This window comes from Myotis brandtii, unplaced genomic scaffold (assembly GCF_000412655.1).
Source record: "Myotis brandtii unplaced genomic scaffold, ASM41265v1 scaffold48, whole genome shotgun sequence".
NCBI lineage: Eukaryota > Metazoa > Chordata > Mammalia > Chiroptera > Vespertilionidae > Myotis > Myotis brandtii.
The window spans coordinates 2,494,520-2,518,385 of record NW_005368341.1 but is presented as its reverse complement, the minus strand read 5'-3'; the positions used below and the strand labels follow the sequence as shown (position 1 = coordinate 2,518,385).

The 23,866-nt window shown below is 39.1% G+C and overlaps 1 long non-coding RNA gene across 1 annotated transcript in view; it reads right to left on the bottom strand.

Moving 5' to 3' along the window:
- Window positions 1-8,393: 8,393 nt before the first annotated feature.
- The window catches only part of LOC106727776, a 63,572-nt gene continuing 48,099 nt past the window's right edge, over window positions 8,394-23,866 (bottom strand). Inside the window, exon 3 of the long non-coding RNA XR_001364025.1 lies at window positions 8,394-8,836. This is a non-coding gene — a long non-coding RNA (uncharacterized LOC106727776). The remainder of the gene's footprint in view (window positions 8,837-23,866) is intronic.

The following is a 23,866-nucleotide window of genomic DNA, read 5'->3' as shown; positions in this document are numbered from 1 at the left end:
CAGTGATGGTGAACCTATGACACGCGTGTCAGAGGTGACATGCGAACTCATTTTTTTTGGTTGATTTTTCTTTGTTAAATGGCATTTAAATATATAAAATAAATATCAAAAATATAAGTCTTTGTTTTACTATGGTTGCAAATATCAAACAATTTCTATATGTGACAGGGCACCAGAGTTAAGTTAGGGTTTTTCAAAATGCTGACATGCCGAGCTCAAAAGGTTTGCCATCACTGTACTAGAGGTTCCTGACCCTAAGGATATGGGCAGCAGTAGAAATGAATATGATTAAGAGGACAGGATGATATGGGTAAGATCTATAAAGAGCCAAAAGTAAATTGCATTTTAAAAATATGCCTATACTTCCATAATTAAATTTAGACTTCCTCTTTGTTGTGCCTACTTCACAGCCTGAATTTAGAAATTTAATTTAATGTGGGAGAAAGGAATCTTTAGATTTCTTCTTATCGAATCTCTAAGGAAAAATGCTTGAATCCCTAGCCAGTGATGGCGAACCTTTTGAGCTCGGCGTGTCAGCATTTTGAAAAACCCTAACTTAACTCTGGTGCCGTGTCACATATAGAAATTTTTTGATATTTGCAACCATAGTAAAACAAAGACTTATATTTTTGATATTTATTTTATATATTTAAATGCCATTTAACAAAGAAAAATCAACCAAAAAAATGAGTTCGCATGTCACCTCTGACACGCGTGTCATAGGTTCGCCATCACTGCCCTAGGCCAATGGTCGGCAAACTGCGGCCCCTTGAGTGTGGCTCTTCCACAAAATACCACATGCAGGTGCGCATGTACAGTGCGATTGAAACTTCGTGGCCACACTCAAGGGGCCAAAGAGCCACATGTGGCTCTCGAGCCGCGGTTTGCGGACTATGGCCCTAGGCCAAAGTTCCTCCACCTTGTAAAGCCCATGTGCCCTGCCATGTCTTTTCACTGTGTGCTGTCTCTATTCCTCCAGCCAAGAAGACTGTGGACAGGTTTTCCTTTGTATATTCTGTTACAAGGACAAAGGTACATTGAATATGTGTTTTGAGAGTATAGCCACCACTCCATTTCACCGAAGGATCTATGCTCTTATTAATGTTCTATCTGACTTGTACTTGGCACATAACAAATCCTCCACCAGGATTTGTTGAATGAACGAGTGAACAGATGAAATAAATCATTAAGTTATCTACAAACGAGACTTTCCAAAAGCAAAGGAATAGAATTTCAAGACTTTGGTAGTTTTTCGGGCCCCAGTAAGTTCCCCCAGTTGTCATGCGGTGTTTACTCAGCCGAAAATAATGCTTAGTTTACCAAGCCTCTACAAATTGTGCCTTTGGTCTGTTTTGGGTATTCTCCATGTTTTTCAGGTTGTGTTTTCCTCTGTCCATAATGACTATGTATGTCCTCACGATGAGTAAGAACGGATTCTAGACAATACAGTGTATTTTGGTCCTGTGGACGAACTCATTTAAAGCTCTATCTAGCTGCCAAGTGTCCCGTGTGCGTTCTTAGTATATTTGCATATATTCCTGTGCCAGAATTTATTAATCCTATCTGACCTGTCCTTGAAAAGCTGTTTTCCTTTTTCATATGCTTTCCTTCAAGCACATGTGAGTATTTAAAATGACCTTGCTTTAGAAAAAAACACTTTTTCCCCCTAGGAGCAGCAGTGCATGTTTCTTTTAGTACCCTTCTACATCCTTACATTTCCTACTCTGCAGTCTTCTTCCCTGTCGTATACACGTGTAGCTATTTCCCCCGCCAACTCCAGCTATAAACTTTCCCCTTCTCTTTAGAGTTAATCTCCTCCTCCTTCTTTTGTTTTTTGTTTTGTTTTGTTTGTTTTGTTAATCCTCACCTGAGGATATTTTCCCCATTATTTTTAGATTGGATGGAAGGAAAGGAGGGCAAAGGAGAAAGAGGGAGAGGAGGAGAAAGGGGGGAGGGGGGAGAGAGAGAGAGAGAGAGAGAGAGAGAGAGAGAGAGAGATATGAAAGAGACACATTGACTGGGGATCAAACCTGCAACCCAGGTACATGCTCTTGTGCTCTTGACTGGGAATCGAACCCGTGGCCCTTCAGTGTATGTAGTGACACTCTAACCACTCGGCCACACTGGCCAGGGCTAGAATCAAGCTTCTGGAGAGAGTGGTCTATATTTGTGTCTCCACTTCCTTACTTTCCATTCACTGCTCCACCTACTGTAATCTGACTTCCTGTCCCTGGTTAGAACCTCCACTGAACAGGTCCATGCAGGAGCCACTTCCAACTAATTTCACTGCTGAGATTGTTTTCACCCTTGACGGCTGTGACTGCCTTTCTCAGCTTCATCCCATCTCAGGCTGTTGGGGACTTCTTTTCCTTACTCCATTCCTAAAATGTTGGTGTGTCCCAAATTCCATCTCTGGCTCTCCTCCCCTTTCTGTCTTCTCCCTGTACAGTCCTAGTCATTCCTATCTGCCACTGTTGACATCCAGAACTCAAGTTCCATGTCCATGTTCATCATTAGCTCTGAGACATCTCACTTGACTCTCCTCTGTTTCTATCACAAACTGGGGTAGCTGCTGTTTTTATTTGCTCCACACTTTTTCTTATTCCGCCCCCCCCCCCCCCGCCCCCTTGTTGCTCCGCTTTTCTTGTGGGAGTTCCGCTGGCCCTGATGGGAAATAGTGTATTATTGTTACTATTCCTGAATCCCAAGGGACAGACACATAACCTGACCTGGTTCAATCAGCATCCGTCAACCTGAGCCCAGAGGTAAGGGGAAGGCAGCACCTCCTTTGCTGGCGTACTGCTGACAGCCATCCTTCCCTCATGTTTCAAGTCCTGGCCCTATCATTTGAGGCCCTGGATTACCCAAGCAGCAAATCCAGGAGTCTAGCCATTCTTCCTTCATACTCACCTCCATGCTCAACGGATGATAAACTTTGATTAACTGTGTATCTTTCAAGGCTTGTCTCTTAAATGTGTGCTTCCGTCTCCATACCTACTGCCCTTACTTCAGTCCAGGTCTTTCTCATTTCTCCTAACGGATGTCCCCCATCCCATCCATTCTCTATGCTAAAGCCAGAAGGAACTTGTTTAAAAACAGATTAAAATCTTCAAAAACTTTCTAGTATCTTCTGGAGAATTGAAGCGCCATAAGGCAAATAAATGGGGGCGCCCATGTGCCGCTCTGGCCTCACCTTGTGATATTCCTGCTCATGTCCTCTGTGTTCTTGCCCTGCTGAGCAGTACCCTACTGAACATGCTGTCCCTTCTCTCACCATTCTTACAGTCTGTTCTTTTTGCCTGGAATGCCCTGACCTTCCCTTCTTTTCCTTTTTATTGTTTATGTGATTTCTCTGGTCACAGAGCACTTACTAAGATCTATTTTAGGAAATATCGTGAATATAAAACTTAGGATCACAATATGAAGCGTTTCAATCCTCTCCAGTGTCCAACCAGCCCTCAGTGCTCTGCAGATGGGAAACCACGGCTGAGACCCACTAAAAGCAGTCAGAGGCTTTGCATGAGCATTTGCAACTAGAGCATCTGAATGCCTCTTTAAGTGCAAAACCACACCACATACACTTATGCAGCAACAATGCGTTCAGACTGTTCTTATTCATCATTAGTAGTCAAGTTGCATAAAACATTAAAAAAGGCAGAATGGAGCTCACAAAATCGGCTAAACAATAAACCTATCCTTGCAAAACACACTGATGGAAGAGACTTTTTTTTTTAAGTATTATGTACACTACAGAAGCTGGGTTCATTCCAGCCACCTCAAGTGACCCAATCTGTGGCTAAATTCTTTTACAAGGTTTCATTCAGGTGCCACCTCCTCTGGGAAGCCTTTCCTTATTCCTCCTAAGCTGGACTGGTTGTCCTTCCATGTTCCTCCAGCATCTGGTGTGCCCCTCTTTCAAGGCTCTGGACCCACAGTATTGTAACTATTTACTTGTCTACTTCAGAACTCTGTGAATGGATCCCTAAATTTCCATGCTTAACATGATATCACATAGTGTGGGCTCAGTACAAGTGTGTTGAAAGGACAAATAATTGACTTACCATTGATTCAAGGAAATGTATAAGGTTCTTGTCCCATCTACATTAGAATTTGCCCTTGAGTCTGTGTTGGAAGCCGTTAGACAACCTTAAATTACTTAAATGACCCCAAACTTATCTTGTATCCTAAATAAGTTAGCTTCTTAAATTTTTTAAAAGTAGAAATGTACCTTTTGTTTGGTTACGCTGTATCAGTACTAATACAATAGAAATATTTTGTATTTATTATAACCTTTTAGACAGTGGTGATTATGTCTTTAGATTAAATTTGGGGGATATAAGTGACTATGAATCTATCCATTGTGACTTGAGCTTTATTATTATTATTACTATTATTATTATTATTATTATTATTTTGGTTTTCCTTAATGTACAATAGAGGGGACTTTCTTCTGCCTTCTAATAAATCAACATTGATTAATGCTAATTCAATTACATGGCTCTTTTTAAATCATGGATTTGTATAGATTTAAATATATACCATACAGATTGAATGCCTGATGTTTTAATGGGGTTATGACATGTTGTTTTTGTGTAACCTAACCTTACTGAAGGATTTAGAAATATTAACCCTTTTAATAGTGGTCTACATTTTTGAAGGATCATTTTACTTTCGAGGGAAAACAAATAATTAACTGACCATCATGCTGATTTTTTTCATGCAATCAAAGCAGGTTCTAAACTATTCTTTAACTGATCCATTCATTTGGTAACCAGTTTACTGCATGAATTCAACTTTTTAATTTTTCTAATAGATTATGATTTTATACAAAATTAGCCAATCAAATTTGTAACCACTGTGGTCACCACATTAATTATTGCAACCTCTAAAGTTCCTCATTTTTATGGGTACTCCCTTCCCCCTAGGTGCAAAGATATACAATATTTTTAGCAAAAGGGGAGACAATAGTAGCCAATCTCTTAAAATATTCATTTAGTCTATAAAAAAGTAAAAGAAAAAAATCCCTGTTTTATTGGTTAACACAATTCCATATTTCTTTGTCTGAATAACAACTTGGAAACACTATAAAACATCAAGAAGTAATAAAATCTTTCATGAGACAAGCTTTTTAGCAAAAATAGTCTCCAGAACTAAACTTGAAAGGAAGTTCTTAAGCTTTTTTATGGTCCTACTCTTGATTAAAACATTGTGTTAAATGAGTACTGAGGATCGATAGTTCCTTTCTCTTTCCCCCCCCTAACTGAAAGACTATCTGCTGAAACTATCTCTACTTATCTTAGGTGCACCACCCCGGTATTTTAAAGTGACTGTAACATTCTACACTTGGCTTTGTACACCTATCAGAGAGTGACTGTAGGAATCAAACCCTCCTTAAGCAAAGCAATTGTCTCCTGGGTGCCGGTTATTTCCATTCAGGCTTTTCTAGTGTTCCTGGAGATACACTGCAGGCACCGTTTCTCTTTGCATGTGGATTGTGCTAAAAGCCTCATATCCCAGTGCAATCTATCACACCCTCCAGGTGGGAGACGCCTGGGCCTGCCGCTCTGGTTGTGCTGGAGGACAGCAGATGCTGTATCCTTCAACCTGGGCCTGCTTCCTATGTACCCAGTTGTCAGTCGTAAATGACTGACCAGCCACACTCATCTAAAAGATCTTTGATGACAGTGTAAGATTTGCTGTCACCACTGTCAGCAGAGGGTTAGTACCCTTTCCTCCCCCTTCTTCCCTGTTTCAGTGTGTTCTCAGTATACACACCCTCCAGACACCAGATCCTCTCCCAATTATATATCTCCCACCAGGTAAAAAAGTTGGTGCTCCTCTGCTATGCACAGACCTTTTACCTCTCCGGACTATGCCCGCTTCTGGGAGGTAGAAGTTTTGTGTGTTTTTTCTCCCTGAGAGAACAGCACTTTCCCTGGTACTAGCCATAGCAGCCACTACATGGGGCTTTTGTTTTGTACCTTTGTGAATGAAACGTTAGGTGCAAAGAGTGAAAGTCAACAGTATTACACTCTGCAATTCCATGTTCAAGGTGGGAAGAAGAAATGGAAGGGATGACATCAGTCTAATCATTTTCTTGCATCAGGAAAAAACAAAAGCTTTCCTCATGCCCCTAATAAATTGCCACTAAGAACATTCTGTTTAATTAAAATTCACATAATAAAATAAACCTACACTCTATATTCTAAACACTAAAGAAAGTCACATGTAGAGCTAGGGCTAAAGAAATACATATAGCTAGGTACAGTTAAATGCCTCACTAACATTTAATTATTCTCAGTCACTGTAACCCAAACTCACTATTTCCCTGAGCTTAAGTAGATCTCAACTTCAATATAGAGCCTTCCAGGCTTGTCTATCTGAAGTAGTTGAGGATGTTTCCAATGACAATGATCTTTGCCTGCTGGTTCTCAATTTAAAAGGGGGGAAGGACCTTACTTGCAGAGAATAAAAATCTATTTACTTGCCTAAGTTGCACTTTCTCATCTAACCTAAAACATACACAGAGAAGTAAAAAAAATGTGATACCACTGTACCTAAACAAGGATTCCACTGCCACTTCTTAGATCCCCACAACTTCCCTCGATGTACTCTGGCTTCAGTTGGCCTTTTTTTTTTTTAAAGTCCTCACCTGAGGATATGTTTTTATTAATGAGAGAGAGAGAAACATCAATTGGTTGCCTCCTATATGCACTCCGACTGGGGATCGAACCTGTAACCTAGGTATGTGCCTTGAAGGGCAATCAAACCCACAACGTTTTTGATGTACAGGACGATGCTCCTACCAACAGAGCCACCTGGCCAAAGCCAGGCTGCCTTATTTTTAAGATGGATCTCTTTCTTCAGAACCCTTTTTAAGGAAAAACTCATTCATACCCAACATTCATAGTACTAAAGTTGAAATATGAGATTTTTTTTCACCCTTTACTGTCATGTTTATAGTGCATTTTATCTACCAAAGTTATTTCATAACTTATGGAACTTACCATAAATACAGCTCTTAGTAAGGACATGAAAAACCCATCCAGTAAGCCCTCCTAAGGAAGTGATAGAAAAATTCCCCCAAAATGCTTCCTGCTTGGAAAGTCAGTTAAAAGTTCAGGGTGAGGAAGTGACACCAAATGTTTGGCAGCTTGGGACGTGCTTCTGTCCAGGGGCTGCCCATGCGCAGAGCTGGCGGAGGGACCTGGACAGGCCTCAGAAGCTCCTCCAGCCCCTCGGAATGCCAGGCCTGGGTGGGATCGGGGGGCGGGAAGAGGGGGAAGCGGAAACTGTGGCTGATTTCATGCTCCTCTGGCTTGCCTCCTGGATGCTAGGCACAATCCAGAGATGCCCTGGCAGCAGTGGGAGCAGCTGGATAGGTTAAGAAAGGCCTTTTGTCCCTGCCTTTCACTAACAGGCCAGTTTTGGGTGACAGATGTAACATAGATGAGCAGGACTTCAGGCAAGTCCAGAATGATCTTATCCTTGATTAGCAAGCTTCGGGTTTTGTTTGGCATTTTTTAGACAGAAATATAATTTTTTAGACAGAATTTTTTATTCCATGGATGTTTTGAGGACAGCTTCAGCCCCTTCTCCCAATAAAACACTTAACTTTCATTTTAATACATATCACTAAACACTGTTATGTATTTAGTTTACCTTTAAAGAAAGATCATTATTAAGAATGTCTACAAGGAAATCACAGAGAATAAACTCTCTCAAAATCTCATTTTATGTGCTGTTAGAAATAACCATGTACTTTTTTTCCATCTCAGTCATTCTGGGAAAAATAATTGTGGCCAAGGATGATGTGGAAAACTTCAGCATTAAAAATAATGCCATAAGTAATCCAAAAGGGAAATTAATTTTCACTTGGAAGGTGTTCACTCTCACAAACACTGAAATAATGAGTAAACTGGCTCTCCTGAGACCATGCCAGCTGTCCCCTGCTGCTCCTCGCTGGGCTCCGGGTGTCACGAGCCTCTTTCACTGCCCTAACTTCTGACTCGGAATCAGGAGACTTAATTAGGACATCTCTTCACACAATTAGAAACAATCTATTGTACTATTAGACACCAACTTCTCCCACTAAGTCACTCAGAATTGGCTGATTTCCTTGTCAAGTGAAACTATTATTCCCACTGAAAAATAAAAATAATAATATAAGACAACTTAGAGTGCAAAGGATGTTTAAGTTGATAGTATCTCATTTTACAGCCCTCTAGGGGCAGGTAATGTGATGGGGACCATTCACACCCAGACACAGAGACCAGCCCCAGAGGGGATGGCTTTGTGGGAAATTTCAGGGCAATGAAAGATACCAGTGATTTCATTCTTAAACTTTATAGCAGATTTGAAAGTATGTGTAATATAAATAATTGAAATTCAGGTACTATAACATTCCATGTTATTATAGAAAAGATAGAAGTTGAAAAGAAACGAAGGTCCTGAGCAATCCAATGAATCATGAACTGAAAGTTACAAGTTGACTCTGAGAATGCTAGTTACAGACTGGGCTTGTTGAAACCACCTTCCTCCTTCCATGTTCCCTTCCCTCTAAATGGACTGAGTGTCTCATACTATTTTAGAGGTGATAAGGCTCTGCCACTCCAAGCTCCACACCTTAATCCTCACCCATAAAATTCATAAATATCTTCATCTGTTGGTGTTTTTCAAGAGTAGTCGCAGCTGTGGACCATGCTGTGAACAATTGTAGCAGAACAGATTTTTAAAGAGTTTGCAATCCCCTCAAATAAACTATCTGACAAATAGAGCTATATGCCACAGGTTTTGGGGGGTTGGAGGTTGGGGAATGGAGGTAGAGTATCAAAACCTGAATGGGAGAGAAAGCCAAGGAGAAAAAAAAACTTGTAAGTACATCATCTTCCCTTGGAGTGCTAACATGGAAATAAAAATTAAAGACACTAAAATGCCCCTAAGGAAAACAAATCTATGAAAACTTTTAGAAAGGGGTATATAATGGTTTATATGGCCATGACATCTAAAAAGAACGTTAAGAAACATCTCTCTCCATCCTGACATTCAAAATATCTAAAAATGAAGTTTAGGACATTAACCCAATTATTTTAACTTTAAAAATACTTCTCCTGAACAAAACTAATGCAGTAGAATATCAGACTGGATGTACGAAATGCTAAAGTTGCTTCTAGCAGCTATTCATAACTTCCCTGGAATGCTGGTGTGTCAGCAGGTTCCCCAGGTTCTCTGAGAGCAGGCTCCCCTAACACAAAATGACTCCTCTACTGACTGTGTATAGTTCCCCCCCTTGCTCTCCCTGAATGATGGTATTAATTTTGCACTAGCTAGTGACTGTTTGTGTTGACAGATTTCCTGAAGACTATTGAAGAGCACTGCCCACAAGGAATCCCACATTTTCTCTTCATTGGCGTATTCTTGTAATTTATCATTTTAACCTATGAGTTTACTCAGTGAAGAGATTATTTAAAAGACTACTTGAGATATCATTTAACATAGCTAATCCAGGTCATTATAAATTTTTTTTACCAGAAATTACTTGCTTTTGTGCAAGTAAAAACAAATAAAAACAAATGTCCTATGTGTACAATTATTTTGATTTTAAAAGCCATACTTATTAGATAAAGACAAACTTAGGATTCTGTAGTTCCCTTCAGTGATCACAAGCTATCTTCCTTATAGTCATGCCTGTCTATATATTCAATTGTATTTATAATAGTTTTATATAGGCTTGGATTTATTTCTGTATATATGTAATTATATATGGAATACACACACACACACACACACACTTGGGTATGAATAGACATAAAATAAAACTACAGACCTTGTTATAATACAAACAATTACAGGTTCAATTTAATATAATATGTCTTAAAATCAGGCCTAAAAATAGATTTATTGAAAAGACTACTGAATTGGATATAAAACATGGTTTCTAGTCACCTTCTAGTCCCTCTCGCAATCCGGGACCCCTTGGGGGATGTTGAAGAGCCGGTTTCAGCCCAATCCCACTCAACACAGGAGCTGCCCCCTGGTGGTCAGTGTGCTCTCACAGGGGGAGTGCTGTTCAGCCAGAAGCCGGGTTCATGGCTGGCAAGTGCAGCAGCGGTGGCGGGAGCCTCTCCCACCTCCGCGGCAGCGCTAAGGATGTCCGACTGATGGCTTAGGCCCCCTCGCTGAGGGTTCCCGGACTGCGAGAGGGCACAGGCCAGGCTGAGGGACCTCCCCGCCCCCCGAGTACACGAATTTTGTGCATTGGGCCTCTAGTGTTATACTAAGAGACAATGCCAGTAAAAAACTGAAGCTAGGGTTAACAGCAAGGAAGGGGAATTGAACCTGAGATGCTGTATTAAGTTAGATTGGTAGTCTTCCCAGCTCCTCTCAGAACAAATCAAATCTCTGAAAGAAAGCATCCTACGATATATCCCATCAGAGTCCCACAATTTATCCTTAGGCAAGTATTAGTTCAAAATTAAAGACATCAAGCACATGAGGAGGTAAGCCATCTATATTAGAACTGTCGGAAATACAATAGCTGCTTATGAAGTACTTAAAGAAACAAAGTATGGAATCAAAAGAATGAGCAAGCAACAGAAAACTACCAGGGATAATCAGGCAATTCTGAAAAATAACTAAGTGGAATATCTACACTGAGTGGCCAGATTATTATGACCCCTGATGTTTGTGGGCAAATTAGCCATACACTGCATCGTATGGGATATGGAAGCCCAACGCCTGTTCGAACACCTTTGCTGTCTGCAGTTACCAAGATATAACTTCTCCAATTCACACAGGAACACAAGGATTGGACAGTTGAGCATTGGAAAAAAGTCATGTTGTTCGATGAATCACGTTTCCAGTTGCATCATGCAGATGGCAGAGTGAGAATTTGACGGAAACAGCATGAAAGCATGCACCCCACATGCATGAGTACAACCCTTCAAGCTGGTAGGGGCAGTGTTATGGTTTGGGGCATGTTTTCCTGGCATGATTTGGGCCCTTTAATTCGTGTGGAACAACGTCTGAATAGCACAACATACCTAAGTATCATTGCTGAACAAGTTCATCCTATCATGTTGATGGCGTATCCCAATGGAGATGGCTTCTTCCAACAAGACAATGCACCATGCCATGGTGCTCGTATTGTGCAGAAGTGGTTTCAAGAACATGAGGGAGATTTTACCTTGCTTAGGTGGCCCCCACAATCACCAGATCTTAATCCAATTGAGCATTTGTGGGACGAAGTTAAAAGAGCCATCAGGCAGCTGGTTCCACAACCATCAAATCTCACAGAACTGGACAGTACTATTCATCAGGCATGGTGTCAGATTCCTCGCATCACCTTTCAACATCTCATGGAGTCAATGCCAAGAAGAATTGCTGCAGTATTGAAGGCAAAAGGTGGCCCAGCGAAGTACTGATGGGGTGGTCATAATAATCTGGCCACTATATATATATCCCATGTTCAAAGGCTATTAAATCGCGTTGTTTACCCATATCTTCAGAAAAAAATCACTTCTACTGTCATGATAAACAACTTGCTTCCCTATTTATAATGGTCTGGCCCTCTAGCAACTTCCGCGCGAAATTATAGCTAATTTGCCTAAAAATGTCAGGTGGTCATAATAATCTGACCACTCAGTGTATACGTAAAATATGTAAATGTTGAAAGAAAAGGACAAAACATATTAAGAAGCACATTTGCCACATGTGAAAATAGATTTAATGAAGATAAAAATGGATAAATTAACTAAAATATAATCCAGAAATAAAACACCTGGAAAATATAAGAATAATGCAAAACATTGAGGATAAAATGAGAAGATCTAATAATGTCAAATGAGAGCCATAGAAGGAGAGAATCAAGCTAATCAAGGAGTGATAACAGCTGAGAAATTTCCAGAAGTGCTGAAAGCTATTAAACCACAATTTCAGAAAGCGTGCATACACACAAAAATCAGCGCCTAGATATCACCTACGTAGTAGTGATCTGCAGAGCACCAAAGACAAAAGTTTTTAAGGCAGCTAGCGAAAAGACATCCCAAAGTAATCATTTTATGGAGAGCAGACTGCTCAAGAATCACTGATACTACTGCATCTACCTATAACTTCTTCCCCTGTCCCATTTCCTTCTCTTCCCTGAGGGAGGAGCTCTCCTGTATGTTTACCCTTCCTTTTCAATATTCCAAATACTTTTATAATGTATGAATATATCCATAAATAATATATTATTTCTATTTGCTTTTTTAATTATGTAAAAGAGATATCATACTATATCCAGCAGTCCCTCTTTATCCAGGGTTTCTCTTTCCAAGGTTTGTTACCCAAAGCTAACTGAAGTCTGAAATATTACCAGTAAATGGAAAGTTCCAGAATTCAACACACATAAAATTTTAAATTGTGAGCTGTTCTGACTAGTGTGATCAAATCTTGCCCTATCCTGCTCTGTCCTGTCAGGACATGAATCACCCCTTTGTTCAGCATATGCACTCTGTATGCCATTAGTCGTTGAATGACCATCTCCATTACTAGATCGGTTAGCAGAAACTTATGGGTGCTTAATTCATTTCCAGACTTTTTTTCTTGTGTGTGTGTGTGTGTGTGTGTGTGTGTGTGTGTTAGAGAGAGGGAGAGAGCACATTCACTAACTTTATTATTGTATTTTGTTATAATTGTCCTATTTTATTATGTGTTGTTATGTTCCTACTGTGCCTAATTTATAAATTAAACTTTATTATAGAAAAAAACATAGTATACAGGGTGAGGCAAAAGTAGGTTTACAGTTGTGAGTATGTGAAAGTTTATTCTTGTATTATTATTTATTAATTATCATATTATTTTTCATATGAACAACCTTAATTTTACTGTTGCCCCACCCTATACATAGGCGTCAGTATTTTTCATGGTTTCAGATTCTACTGGACCTTGGAATATATCCCCCAAAGAATAAGGGGGTATAACTCTTTTTTTTTCATTCAACTTATGATTTTTAAGTATTCAACCCCATTGTTTTGTGTTATTACAGAGCACTCATTTTAATATCATTATTTAGATATAATTTACATATAATAAAGCATATATATAGTTCAACAGCTTTCAGTATATTTATAGAGTTGTGTTATCATCACCATCTTCTAATTTTATTCTCCCTCAAAAAGAAACCCTATAGCCATTAGCAATCATTCCCAACCCCCTCCTCCCCTCAGCCTTCAATGTCCTTTGTCTCACCATCTCCGATCTGCAATTGCACCACTATTCTATGTCAGTTTTCCACATATGTTTGGGTGTATTCTCTATTATTTTTATTTATAATTTACATATTTTATACTTAATCTTTTGAATGTATCAAACATTATATCAAAAAGATAAAAAAGACCTTTAAAATTGTAATGATATAAATATACCAGCAAAAAGTCACTTACAAAGGAGGAAATCAGATAGACCCCAGACTTCCCCACACCACCCTCCAAACCAAACAGTGAAGCAGTGTCTAAAAAGTTCTGAGAGGAAAAATGCATGACTTGAAAATTTTAAGCCCAATCAAATTATCTCCTAGGATAAATGCAAGATAAGGTAGTAAGCATGAAATATTACGAAATAAAACTCCATGAGCTTTTCTTGGAATGAAAAGTAAATTAACTAAAAACTACTGTATGACAAGTTTCTAAACTAGCTGGATGAGAAAAATCAACAATTTATGCAAGAATCAAGTGGAAATAAAGAATGATATAGCTACAATAAAAAACACAATGGAATGTTTCAACAGTAGACTAGAAGAAGCGGAGGTGAATTAAAAGACAGGGCAGAAAAACACACCCAATGGAAGGAGAGCCTAAAGGAGCTTTAGGACAACATGAAACAAAGTAACATACGTATAATAGGGGTGCCAGAATGACAAGAAGAGGAGCAAGAAATAGAAAACCTACTAGAAAAAATGACAAAACTTCCCTGATTTGGGGAAGAAAAAAGTCATAAGCACAGAAAGTCCCAAACAAGATGAACACAAAAAGACCCACACCAAGACACATTGTAATTACAATGGCAAACATTAATGACAAAGAGAGAATCTTAAAGGCTGCAAGAGAGAGACAGAGTTACCTACAAGGGATCTCCCATTAGATTACCAAATGATTTCTCAACAGAAACACACCAGGCCAGAAGGGAATGAAATGAAGTATACAAAGTGATGCAAAGCAAGGGACTGAATCCAAGAATACTCTAACCAGCAAGGCTATCATTCAAAATTGAAGTGGAAATCAGGAGCTTCACAGACAAAAAATGCTAAGGGAGTCTGTCACTATCAAGCCAGCAATGCAAGAAATGCTAAAGGAACTGTTGTAAAAAGAAGAAATAAAAAGGGAAGAAGGAACACAGGCACAAAGAATAAAAATGGCTACAAACAAGTACCTATTCATAACCTTAAATGTAAATGAATTATATGCTCCAATCAAAAGATGTCCAGTGGCTGAATGGATAAAAAACATGATGCATATACCAGTATATGCTGTCTACAAGAGACCCACCTCAGAACAAGGGACTCACACAGACTGAGAGTGAAGGTATAGAAAAACATTTTTCAGGCAAATGGAAATGAAAAAAAAGCTGGGGTAGCAATTCTTATATCTGACAAAATAGACCTCAAAGTGAAGGCCATACAAGAGAGAAGGAAGGCCACTTCATAATACCAAAGGGATCACTATAACAAGAGGATATAACTTTGGTAAACATATATGCACACAATGCAGGAGCACCCAAATACATTAAAAAAAACTTCTGGAAGGTATCAAGCGAGAGATCAATAGCAATACAATCATAGTAGGGGACTTTAATACCCATTAACATCACTGGATAAATCCTCTAGACAAAAAATCAACAAAGAGATAGTAATCCTAAATGACTCACTAAATCAGATGGATTTAATTGACCATTTTCAAAACATTTCACCCCAAAGCTATGGAATATACATTCTTCTCAAATGCACATGGGACATTTCAAAGATAGACCACATATTGGGACACAGGCAAAGTCTCTCCAAATTCAAGAAGATTGAAATCATATCAAGCATCTTCTCAGAACACAGTGGCATAATATTAGAAATCAACTACAATAAAAACAATTTAAAAAATTCAAACACTTAGAGGCTAAATAGCATGCTATGAAACAATGATTGGGTTACCAAAGAAAGCAAAGAAGAAATTAAAAACATCCTGGAAACAAATGACAATGAAAACACAAAAATCCAAAATCGATGGGACACAGTGAAAGCAGTCATGAGAGGGAAGGCCATAGCATTACAGGCCTACTTCAAAAAAGAAGAAAAACTGGTAAGAAATTACCTAACTCTACAACTTAAAGAATTTGAAAGAGAGCAACAAGAAAAGCCCAAAGTGAGCAGAAGGAAGGATATAATAAAGATCAGAGCAGAAATAAAAGACATAGAAACCAAAAAACAATACAAAAGATCAATAAAACCAAGAGCTGGTTCTTTGAAAGGATAAACAAGATTGATGAAACTCTAGCCAGGCTCACCAAGAAGCTAAACAAAATCAGAAATGAAAGAGGTGAAATAACAACAGACCCCACAGAAATATAAAGGATTGTAAAAAAAATACCATGAACAACTCTATTTCAACAAATTTGTCAACCTGGAAGAAATGGACATATTCCTTGATAAATATGACCTTCCAAAACTCAATCAGGAATAATAAAAAAAATCTGATTAGGCCAATAACTATGGAGGAAATTGAAGCAGTAATCAAAAAACTTACAGCAAACAAAAGTCCTGGGCCAGACGGCTTCATAGGAGAGTTTTACTACACATTCAAAGAACTAAAACCTATCCTCTTCAGACTATTCAAAAAATTCAAGAGGAAAAAAACACTTCCAAACTCTTTCTATGAAGCCAGTATTACCCTAATCCCCAAACTAGATAAAGACACTACAAAAAAAGAGAATTACAGGCCAGTATCCCTGATGAACATAGATGCTAAAATCCTCAACAAAATTCTAGCAAATCAGATCCAGCATTACATTAGAATGATTATACACCATGACCAAGTGGGGTTTATTCTGGGGATGCAAGGATGGTACAATATACACAAACCAATAAATGTGATAAATCACATAAACAAGTTGAGATAAAAATCACATAGTCATATCAATTGATGCAGAAAAAGCATTTGACAAAATGCATGCATATAAGCATAACCAATAAACACAGACACTAGGGGCGTGAGGGCATGTACTGGAGGGGGGCGTTGGGAGTGGCTGGGGAGAGGTCAACGGGGGGAAAACTGAGACATATGTAATACTTTAATCAACAAAGAATAAATTAAACACACACACACACACACACACACACTACTATATGACAAAATCTAGGTAACCAAGTAGATAACCAGTGTAAAGAGTGCAGAAATAAAGAAGTCACGGCACTGAAGGGTCTGGTGGTGAGCACCAAATCATTTAAAACGGAATCAAGGTAAACAACTGCTTGAATTATGGTTTCAGAAAGGAATGTACATGCTATAAACCCAAGCACTACTAAGAATAACGTAACTATCAAAAAATGGGGTTAGAAGGAAAGAAGTGGGGAAAGTGAAATGGTATGGTTTCTCAAATTTCATAAGGAAATCAATAGATACTGTGCAAAATTGAAACATAATTTTAAAAATATATTGACTCTACCCCTATGTGTGTCACTGAAGAAATGAGTGAAATTTGCGTGGGCATGTCTTTGATATTTGGGCTGACCTGTGTATTATATTTGGCATCTCTAGGGGCCCAGCACTAAATGCCAGGATCACCTAGGTTATTGTGACCACCCAGCATTTCTATTGCTTCCTAAAGACCCGGCACTGCCTTGGGTTGAGAAATGCTGCTCTAACTCTTTAAGTTTTTCATAGTACTGTTTCTCTTAAATTTAGAGCAATGTTGGAGAATTAAAATTTCTTGACTTAAAATCACACAAAAGGGATCATTTACCTGAAATTCATTCAATTTCATGTGTGGATCCCTTCTATTAAGTTAAAATAAATTGCATACAGAAAAGCCTGCTTATCTAATTTAACCACTTGTAAGTTAACAAAAAGCATTTACTTAAACAAGAAATCTGAAGAAATATACATATTTAATTTTTATTTTCATTGTGTACAGACAACATAAATTTTCCCATTTTAACCACTTTTGGTGTACAGTTCTGTGACATTAATATATGCACATTGTTGTGCAACTATCACCACTTTCCATCTCCAGAACTTTTTCATCTTCCCCAGCTGTGTATTTTAACATAAACCATATAAAGAATATTTGCCAATCTTTTGATTTGGGGCCAAGAATTTTTCTTTGAGAGAGGTCCTCTGATTGGAATTCCTCCTGGCCATCTTTTTTGCATGAATTACACCAATAATGAGCTCTCTAGGATTTCCGGTTTCAATTTCTTTAAAATGAAACAAGAACTGAAAAACATTTGGGAAAGAATCTCAAATGCAAAATCCTCCTAGATCCCCTGCCCCCACCACCCAGTATTTTACCCCTAATTTGAAAACACATTTTGAATTACCTTACATTTACCAGTTTCCTAGCACACTCAATTTATTCTTTACAGAAGCAATTCATTCTTTTGCATTTGTAATTTATCAATTTGCATAAAATTTAATTAAGTTATATGATTTAAAGGTTTGGGTTTAAACACGGTTGATTTATGGAAAGTATCCAGCTGAACTGATGTGAACAAAAGTGTAGACCTGTGTAGAGAGCTGTTAAGTGAAATAGTGTCACTTATGAAATAATCTGGCAAGTTGGATATTATATTAAATTTTAAGAAGTATGTATGCCTGTGATGGTGAATTTGTGTGTCAACTTGACTAGTCTTAGGGGTACCCAGACTTTTGGTCAAACACTATTCTGGGAGTGTCTGTGTGTTTCTGGGTGAAATTTACATTGTAAAAAAACGAGTGGGTAGATTGAATAAAGCACATTGTCTGCTCTAATGTGGGTGGGCCTCATCCAATCGATTGAAGATGTGAATAAAACAAAAAGGCTAAATAAGGAGGAACTCCTCTAGCCTAACTGCTTTGAGCTAGACCAGCGGTTCTCAACCTGTGGGTCGCGACCCCTTTGGCGGTCGAAGGACCCTTTCACAGGGGTCGCCTAAGACCATCCTGCATATCAGATATTTACATTACGATTCATAACAGTAGCAACATTACAGTTATGAAGTAGCAACGAAAATAATTTTATGGTCGGGTCACAATATGAGGAATGTATTTAAAGGGCCAGAAGGTTGAGAACCACTAAGCTAGACATTCTTTTTTCCCCCCAGTCTTTGGACTTGAACTGAAACATCAGATATTCTTGGGTCTCCAGAGTGGAACTATCCATCAGCTCCCCTGGGTCTCTAACTTGCTGACTGCAGACCTTGGTACTTCTTAGCCTACAAAATCATGTGAGCCATGTCCTTATAATAAACCTCTTTCTTATGTGTACATCCTATTGGTTCTAATCCTCTGGAGATTCCTAATACTACAAATAAAAGTGTTTAGTGCTCACTCTCTTTCCTCTTATTTCTCCTTTTTTATCTTCTCTTCATCCTGTCTCTACTATCTCTCCTGCTGACTAACTTCTCCCTTCCACTTTGACTGTTCCGTGTATTCATAAATTCTCAAGGGAGCCATTTCTTTCCTTTTCCACTCTAACACTATGAACTCTTTGCAGACAGGGAGAGGCTCTTCTTCACTTCCCTGTCCCCATCACCTAGCACAGTCCCACCCATCAATCATGGAGAGAGTTGCTGGATGAATGACTTTGAGACTGGAGGTGGTGGTGATGTCTATGGGCTTAGTCACTGCTGTAAACGGAATCTGCAGTTTTCTAGTTCCGCCTGCTCACCAAACTTCTATGTCTCTCTCTTTCCCCATCAGTTTTCTCTCTCAACCCAATTTCTTCTTGTAAAATATAGCTAGAGGATTATTGCCTTTATTCTACAAACTCTAGGGGTCATTCTGTTCTTTGAGTGACGTCAGGTCTTCCCTTTAACTGTGTTTCTAGAAAGTAATACTCTACACTAAGCCCTCACTTAACATCACCAATAGGTTCTGCGACTTTAAGCAAAATGGCATATAAGGAAACCAATTTTACCATAAACTGATACAAGGGTTAAGTTCCCATGGCATCTCATCAATGTTATATTGAAACAAGGTTGAATGAAATGATGTTATTCGAGGACCTGCTTTGTATACTGTGGTTCTTAAACTTGATTGGACATCAGAATGACCTAAAGGGTTTGTTAAAACACGAACTTCTGGGCCCCATTCCCAGGGCTTCTATTCAGCTGGTCTGTAAAGGGCTGGAGGATCTGCATCTCTAATAAGTTTGCAGGTGATGCTGCACGGATGCTACTGGTCCAGCGACTTCACTTAGAGAATCACTAATCTGTACACCACAGAAGTACCAGCCCATTAGTTATCTAATTCCCTCCACTAAGGTAAAAAAAGAATAGATGTGTTCATTGTCTGGAACTTAACCATGAAATAAAAATAACAGGAAGAAAATGCATGTTTTGTTTTAAACCAAAAGTACAAAGGATTTTTTCTTATAATAGTTCTTTAATTCAAATCATTCCATAGTCCATGAGTAAAGTTAAAACTTCTAAAAGAGAAAAGACTATTGATATTTCTATCAGAGTATATAAAAAGGTTAATTATGGTGTGCACATCTTAAAGATCTCTTCGCCGTGTGAGCCATCCCCAGAAATACTTGCCATAGAACTGAAATAGAAATGATTGCATGAGTAAATTAGCACCCACACTCCTTGCATGCATCATTTCATAGCGCAAGCCTTTTCTCTTTTCAGGGAATAATGGTTTTACATTTTACTGTGTGATGGCACTCTAATTGCTAAGTATAATAGGGACATTATGCTACAAAGTTAAAAGATTCCAAATGAAAAGGTAAGTCAAATATAGTCATTTCATCCAGCTAAGGATTCTTTAAAGTGTGCTCCTCTTTTCCCCCAGCTATCTCCCAATTCCGAATTCTTGATGGAATGATCAAGATGGAATATAATGGCAGAAAAACACCTTAAAAGGATCCTAGGATTCATCTAGTCCAGGCATTTGCAACTATGACCCACTAGCCAACTCTGGCCCCCCACCTGTTTCTGTAAATAACATTTTAGTGGAAAACAAGCATGCCTGATGAAAGTATTTATAGGGCTGCTTTCACCCCACAATAACAGGTAAGTGGCTGCAATACAGACAATGAGGTCCAAGGCCAAAATATTTACTATCTCATCCTTTTCCAAAAAGGTTTGCTGAGCCCTGCTCTAGTTCAACCTGATCACTCGGGAGGTGAGAAAACGTATCCCATAGAACAAAGTACCTCAGGGTTACACACTCAGGCAAAGGACTGCAGAACGCCAGGCATTGTCCTCAGCAGCTCCCGTAAGAACTTTGGTTCCCTAAGAGTCAAAGCCATCCTCGTGTATTAGTAGAGAAGCGGACGCTTTAGCAAGTTTGCTTCTAATTACAATTTTCAAAGAATCCTCCATATGACAAACCCAAAAGAACAGTGTGACAGAAGTGTGCTTTGATGTTAGTCCAAAATGAATAAATAGCATCATTTTTTTCACACTTGTACAAAACACATGAGCAGCCTAACATTTAGGGCCGGTTTCTAATCATGAAAAAGTAAGGATCATTGTGTCTTTCAAAAAATATACTAATAATCTGTCATATAATATTCTCCCCATTGTCCAGAGATTGTGCCTGATGGTGTGAATTCTTATTTTCTCAAAGTTATTGGATTCACCAAATTAACAAAAGCATATAGGCGAGTGTGTGTGTTTGCATAGTATTTTATGTACTTTATACATGTGTCTAAAATAAAATGATATGATGATGCTAGGTGTCATCAGACTCCCAGTCTCTCTTAATTGTATGTTAAGAAAAATATGAATATTTAAAAATTGAACAAATAGCCGAAGCCGGTTTGGCTCGGTGGATGGAGCGTCGGCCTGCGGACTGGGGGGTCCCGGGTTCGATTCCAGTCAAGGGCATGTGCCTGGGTTGCCGGCGCATCCCCAGTGGGGGATGTGCAGGAGGCAGCTGATCGATCTTTCTCTCTCATCGATGTTTCTGGCTCTCTGTCTCTTGCTTCCTCTCTGTGGGGAATCAATGAAATATATTAAAAAAAAAACTGAACAAATATGTCTATTCTGTAAATAAACCCAAATTCCTGGTTTCAGGTAAGTGTGCAGATGAATACAATGAACTGAAAAGGATTTGAAGGTTGAATTAAAACACAACCAAGCAGTTTGCATCCAGAGCCCACGCGCATCCATGATTAACATTGCTTCAGTGAATCAGTGAGTGTCACAAGGGCAGGGCAGAGCTGGTACCCTCGGAGCCTAACAGGACCAAGATGGAACTCTGGGAGAAGAGGAATCCAGAGGAAACTGAACAGAAGTAATCAAAGAAATCAGTTAAAAACTAGGAGATGTTGATATCACAGAAACCAAGGGAGGAGAAAGGAAGAGGAAGGAGGATATGGTCAAAATAATTAAATCCAAGTTTTTTAATTCTCACCCAAGGATATTTTTTCCATTGATATTTTAGAGAGAGTGAGACGAAGCGGGGGGTGGGGAGGAGAGAGAGACAGAGACATCAATTGGTTGCCTCCCGCTCAAGCCCTGACCAGGGTCCGGATGGAACCTGCAAGGAGGTACATGCCCTTGGCTGGGAATCGAAGCTGTGATCCTTTCGTGCTCGGGCAAACACTCTAACCATTGAGGAACACTTGCCAGGGCTCCTGTTTCATTTTTAATAAGAACTTAGAATGATCCACTGGATTTGACAATTATGATATCTCTCAACAGGGTCATCTAAAAGTCTCCTAGGCCCGATTTTTGGAGACCCCATTCCATATTAGCAAACATTAAAATGTACCAAATTCCACATAAAATTTGTCTTGAGAAATGGTGCCTTTGAAAATAGTACTAATTAAATTTCCTACTTTTTTTGTATTTAAGCCAATTACTTTCTCTGTAACTCTCATTTTATAGGTTCTTGTAAACCCAGAGGACTTAGGGACTAATCAATGATGACTACATTCAGAGAGGGCTACAGTGGATCACAGAATAAGTAAGTGATGAAGCGAAGAGAGTAAATATGGACTTTCCCTTCACGAGTGTGACTAGGAAAGCAAGAAAAGACAAAGAGAGGCAAAACAGAGCATAAAGTACAGGGAGGGTATGATTTATTTAAAATTAGAGCTTTTCCCACAGCTTGGAAGAAAAAAAGGGTTAACGACGCAGGAGAGACTAGGAATATTTGATTAAACTGCTACTGGAAGAGATGGCAGATAGCAAGGGATCCAGAACATAAGTAGCTTCACCTTCTTCTTCTTTTTTTATTAATCCTCACTTGAGGATATTTTTTCCATTGATTTTGAGAGAGAGTGGAAGAGAGAGAGAAATATCGATGTGAGAGAAACACATCGATTGGTTGCCTCCTACAGGAGCCCCTACCAGGGCCTGGGTGAGGGAGGAACCTGCAACGGAGGTACGTGCCCTTGTCCGGAATTGAACCCGGGACCCTCTGGTCCACAGGCTGATGTTCTATCCACTGAGCCAAACTGGCTAGGGCAGGATTCACCTTCTTGAAAGTCACTATTTCTCTGAGTCCAGATGGAAGATGAGAAGGACAAGTGGGGGAATAGGTATTCTATTAATAGCTATTATTAATAATGTTAAAATCAAGACAATGACATAATTCCAGTACCACCATTCAACACTGTTCTTCTAAAGATCAGAGAACAACAAGAGGGGCAGTGGGAGGTCACAGCAGTTAACAACTCTGTGTTTCATACATAACCCCAAAGTCCTCTGTGATGTAGGGTGCTGTGAGATGCCTGTTGGGGCTTGGCTCTGGTTCTTTTATGAGCGAAGAAGAGGCAAGTACTGTCTAGGAGTAAAATGCCCACCTGTGTCAAGCAAATTGACTTGTCAAAGGCTCCATCTGATAGATGAGTTGATTTACAAAGAGAAAGCAGGAGGTATATGGAAAGTGCATTAACTCTTTGGGGCTACTGGGGCAACATTAGTAAATCATTGCTACAGTTCTAAATGGTTCCCCTAATGGCCCCAAAGAATAAGTTCATCCCCTAAAGTCTCAGATAGTCCTAGGTGATCATTTGCCCTCAGAGTGACTACAAGTGCTTTTCAATAGCTGGGTCAGTGGCCCAATTTCCACTTTCCAAATAAGGAAACTGAAGTTTATTCTAGGCTACTTGGCCAGTTAATAACAGAGCTTAGATTAGTTATTAGCCAGCTAACGTGGTTAGCTAATAATTAGGACTGCTTTTCCGTGATCATCATAGTAAAGGTTATTCAAAATGTAATTATTCAGTGTGAAATAGTACTCCATTCCCGCCCCCCCCCACCCCCACCCCATGGAGTAGACAAATGGTTCCAATAAGATGGAAGTGAATGGCATTCTGCTGCCAATAAAATGTTATTTTAGTTGTGGCTTTTTGTTGTTGTTAGATAGTTGTAGAAATAGAAATGAAAACTTAAGTTAATAAAGGAGGTAGGAAGTTGTTTCATAAAAGATTTTGGGAGTAGGTCCCAAGTTTGGTGAGTTTATTGGGCTCATGCATTGGATAAATTAGCTCATCTTTGAAGGTGTTGCTTGAAGAGCCCAGCCAGGCCTTTTCACTTAAGCATACAAAATGAGAAAGCTCTGTGCCCTGAAGACAAGAGAGAAAAGGGGCCAAGGACTCCCAAGACTTTTCAAGGCCACTTCCAAAGAGGTGAAGAAAGATAGCCTTGCGCATGGTTGTTATTACAGCTCAGGTTTATTGTGAA